Genomic DNA, 4,965 nt, shown 5'->3' with positions numbered 1-4,965 from the left:
CCACTGCTGCCCCCCCCCCCGGACCGTGCACCCTGAAAGCATGGGATGGAGAAGATCAGGATACTGGGCTTAGATAGTTAAGGTGCGTTTCAAAGGAATGATTTCAGTGAACCCAGATCCTTGCATCTTCCCATACCTAGAAAAGTGCTAAATTCATTAATGTGAGATGTCTGTTTTTCTTTAACATGATCTTTTGATGTTCCCACTGCCTGGTTTTTGTTGTAAAAACCCCTGTATATCCTGGTTCCTCCCTGACCTCTTCAGAGCAATCCCCTCAGAGCAGTCTGAGAGGCTATCTTCTGGGTTTAAGTCCTCAGAAAATCTGCTAACTAAAACATAATTCTCAACTTTTTAGGTTGTGCTTTTTTTTTTTTTTTTTTTTTTTCAGTTGACGGTTTTGGTGACCACGAAGGACCCAGAGCAGACTTGTCTTCTTCACTTGAACTCTGCGAGGATCTGGAGCTTGGTACCAACAGAGGCCTCTTTGGTCCGTGCACCTCATCAGAGAGTCCAGACGAATTTGGGTGAGTCTTTCCTGGTTCTTGGACCTCCCATTATTGGCTGATGATCCTAGGTTTTATTCAGTGGTGTTTAAGCTCTCTGGAGGAGTAGGTTATCCTTGAAACTTAGTTTCAAGAAGAGGTACCTGCGTTATCCTCAGTGAAAGGTACCGGGAAGATTTTGCTCAGTTTAGACACTGAGTGGTTTATCCTCAGTTGAAAGACTGGAAGACTTTGCTCATTTGAAAGACACTGAGTAGGGTTGGCCTGGGTAATTAAGTAGAAGACTGGCCTATCATTTTTCCCTGAATTGGCTACTTTAATAGAGTTTGTTGAAGTAAAAGTGATCTCAACAAACCAACCTTGGAATGGGAAACAAAGCTTCCAAAACAAAAGAAAAAGGAACAACAGATTGCCAGCTTCCAACTAATATCCCAGCCAGGTTTATGTACGTACAAAGCTTAGAAGTACCAGGACTTCCCTGGTGGTCCAGTGGTTAACACTTCGCCTTCCAATGCAAGGGGTGTGGGTTTGATCCTTCCCTGGTTGGGGAGCTAAGATCCCACATGCCTTGCAGCCAAAAAATGAAAAAAAAAAAAAGCCAGAAGTAATATTGTAACAAATTAAATAAAGACTTTAAAAATGGTCCACTTCAAAAAAAACTTTAAAAAAATTAAATAAAAAATAAAGCTTACGAGTACTTATTGGGTTGGCCAAAATGTTCATTCATTTTTTTCCGTAAGGTGGCTCTAGTAGCGCTTAATTGTCTTTAATGTCATTTGAAACAATTTTGTTAGATTGTATTGTGACAGCTGTCATATCAGCGTGCATTTAAAAACTTATCAAGGTTGATGAATTTTTGTGTAGCCATTTTATATTGAAGATTGAAGAAAAAGACATTTTTGGCATATTAGATTATTATTTCAAGAAAGGTAAAAAAACACAACTGAAATGCAAAAAAAGATTTGTGCAGTGTATGGAGAAGGTGCTGTGACTGATCGAACATGTCAAAAGTGGTTTGCAAAGTTTCGTGCTGGAGAGTCCTCGCTGGACGATGCTCCAGGACGGACGGTCAGACCAGTTAAAGTTGATAGCGATCAAATTGAGACATTAATTGAGAACAATAAACGTTATACCACCTGGGAGGTAGCTGACATACTCAAAATATCCAAATCAAGCATTGAAAATCATTTGCACCAGCTTGGTTATGTTAACGCTTTGATGTTTGGGTTCCACATAAGTTAAGTGAAAAAAACATTGACCGTATTTCCGCATGCGATTCTCTGCTTAAACATAACGAAAACGTTCCGTTTTTAAAACAAATTGTGACGGGCGATGACAAGTGGATACTGTACAATCATGTGGAATGGAAGAGATCGTGGGGCACGTGAAATGACCCACCACCAACCACACCAAAGGCTGGTCTCCATCCAAAGAAGGTGACATTGTGTATATGGTGGGACTGGAAGGGAGTCCTCTATTATGAGCTCCTTCCGGAAAACCAAACGATTAATTCCAGCAAGTACTGCTCCCAGTTAGACCAACTGAAAGCAGCACTCAACAAAGAGTGTCTGGAATTAGTCAACAGAAAACGCATACTCTTCCATCAGGATAACGCAAGGCCACATGTTTCTTTGATGACCAGGCAAAAACTGTACTGGCGGCCAAAAGTACACCACATGTATACCTTTCGGATGGCAGAGACCGAGTGCTCAAAACATATACACACACGCAAAATGTTAGCAGCTTGGCTGGGAAGTTCTGATTCATCCACCGTATTCACCAGACATTGCACCTTCGGATTTCCATTTATTTCGGTCTTTACAAAATTCTCTTAATGGAAAAAATTTCAGTTCCCTGGAAGACTGTAAAAAGGCACTTAGAACAGTTCTTTGCTCAAAAAGATAGAAGGTTTTGGGAGGATGGAATTGTGAAGTTGCCTGAAAAATGGCAGAAGGTAGTGGAACAAAACGGTGAAAAAGTTCTTGGTGAAAGTGGAAAATGAAATGTGTCTTTTATTTTTACTTAAAAACCAAAGGAACTTTTTGGCTAACCCAATACTTAATTGGGAATTAAAGAAAATCTCACCCTGAAAATGACTGAGATGGGGCTCTTTTATTGCGTACGCAGTTAACATTTTGCGTGTGTGTATATGTTTTGAGAACTCAGTCTCTGCCATCCAAAAGGTATACATGTGGTGTACTTTTGGCCGCCAGTAGATTCGACTGGGATTCTGAGCAGTCTTTTGTCTCTCTGTGCCAACTCTCAGGGGCTTTTTACCATTTTAACTTTCTTGCATCAGGAAGTACAGTGAAGGCCTTTACTTTCTTAGACTGTTTTTGGGAATAAACTTTGGATCTTGTTTAGGTGGCAGCCTTCACACTCTCTTGTGGGGAAGCCTCTTGTGTCTTATTGGTTTGAGTCACTGTTAAGATATATCTCATTAATGGCAGATGATGGATCCTTTAAATTGGAAAAACTCTAAATTGGTAAATTTTTAGAGACCTCTCATTATAAACAGCTGTTTTATTGGTGCCTATTAAAAAAAAGTGGAAAAAATATATACTAATGGTTACCTAAGAACTCCTTTATTTTCTTTTTTTTTTTTTTTTGCTGTATGCGGGCCTCTCACTGTCGTGGCCTCTCCTGTTGCGGGGCACAGGCTCCGGACACACAGGCTCAGCAGCCATGGATCCGGACACACAGGCTCAGCAGCCATGGCTCACGGGCCCAGCCGCTCCGCGGCATGTGGGATCTTCCCGGACCGGGGCACGAACCTGTGTCCCCTACATCGGCAGGGGCACTCTCAACCACTGCGCCACCAGGGAAGCCCCACTCCTTTAGTTTAAAACAAACAAGAAAAACCATTTTGGGAATCCTATTTATGGTCTCTTCTTTCCCTCAATGGGTCTTACAGATGCTAATGAAAACATTAGAATAATTAATGTTAATTAGATTGATTAACAGACTAAGAAAAAAAACTGAAGGAAGTCTAGAGACTTTTTCCCAACCAGGTGGAAATTTTAAAGGGGCTTGTCCCAAATGGATAAAGAAATCTTTAGGTGGTTATTTTAAGATGAGAGAAATAAAATGGACATTAATGGGATTAAATCAAAGATTTGATACAACACTACCTAAGGTTGGATGGGCCAGAGGAACCCCCTATTGGTCCTCAACATTAAATGGCCCCAAACAAGTCCGCTCTATTTACCCCAGTTTAAAAAACATGTGGCTGGAAGAAAATTATATTGAGATACCTTACCAACAATTACTTGGGACAACAGGCCAATTAGTCAAGTTAAAAGATTGACAAAAGGGCCTGAGTCTCTGGGCTTAACCCCTCACTGGGGACCCCAGAACCTTTTATACAAAAATAGCTAAAATAAGTAAGGAAAGCTCTAGGAGTCGTTGTAAAACCAAGGCTTGTTGATTGAGTCCTAATGGAAACTAAAATATATAGAATTGAGATTAAAATTTATGTTGTTATGTTGTTTAAAGTTATGTTGTTATCAAACTTTAATTGAGATTAAAGTTTGTAAAAATTGGTATGTTTAAATGGGCTTTCTATAAGATGGTTATGTTGCAGGAAGGGGGACCCCTTCCAGGGCCCAAGAGTGGGCTCTTATCTAACACTCGGAAATGAATTGTCCCAGGAAACACACATGCTGACAATGCAGGAGACCTTATTGGGAAGGGGCGCCCGGGCAGAGAGCAGGAGGGTAAGGGAATCCAGGAGGACTGCTCTGCCGTGTGGCTCGCAGTCTCGGGTTTTATGGTAATGGGATTAGTTTTCGGGTTGTCTATGGCCTATCATTCTGACTCAGGATCCTTGCTGGTGGCACGAGCATCACTCAGCCAGGATGGATTCCAGCGAGGAGGATTCTGGGAGGTTGGTAGGACACATGGACTGGTGTGTCCTTTTGACATTTCCCGAATTCTTCCAGTTGGTGGTGCCTTGTTCTGCGTTCCTTACCAGGATCTCCTGTTTAAGATAACTCACGCAAATGGTTACTGTGGTGCCTGGCGAGGGTGGGTGGTTTCAGTCAGTGTTTCCCCTCACAGTTACATCTCCTTTGCTTAATTACTTGTGGGATAGACATGTTTCACTGGAGAATACTTCCCCAAGTAGATTTGCCCCTCAAGAAATCTTAATGAAACATACTAAGGGAAACTAATAGGGTTATCTGAGCTCTTTTCAAAAAAAAAAAAAATACTGGGAACCAATATTCAGGGGCTAATTAATAATAGAGATTTTGCTCTGAGTTTAACCTGTGCACTCAGAAAGAGGGCCTTTGTTGACTGCCTTATGAAAGCTTTAGAAGGCATGATGAATTAAACCCTAAAGTTCTAGAACATAAAACTCTTTATTTTTATTTATTTATTTATTATTGGAGTGTAATTGGAGTGTAATTGCTTTACAACAGTGTGTTAGTTTCTGCTTTATAACAAAGTGAATCAGCTATAC

At 40.9% G+C, this 4,965-nt stretch overlaps 1 long non-coding RNA gene across 2 annotated transcripts in view; it reads left to right on the top strand.

Moving 5' to 3' along the window:
* LOC129392429 (uncharacterized) overlaps positions 1-4,965 on the top strand; it is a 14,171-nt gene that overhangs the window by 1,700 nt on the left and 7,506 nt on the right. For both annotated transcript variants that reach the window (XR_008618295.1, XR_008618294.1), the window contains exon 2: positions 389-524. This is a non-coding gene — a long non-coding RNA (uncharacterized lncRNA). The remainder of the gene's footprint in view (positions 1-388; positions 525-4,965) is intronic.

Source organism: Physeter macrocephalus, chromosome 9, assembly GCF_002837175.3.
Source record: "Physeter macrocephalus isolate SW-GA chromosome 9, ASM283717v5, whole genome shotgun sequence".
NCBI lineage: Eukaryota > Metazoa > Chordata > Mammalia > Artiodactyla > Physeteridae > Physeter > Physeter macrocephalus.
The sequence above is the reverse complement of the archived record's forward strand: the minus strand, read 5'-3'. Positions and strand labels throughout refer to the sequence as shown.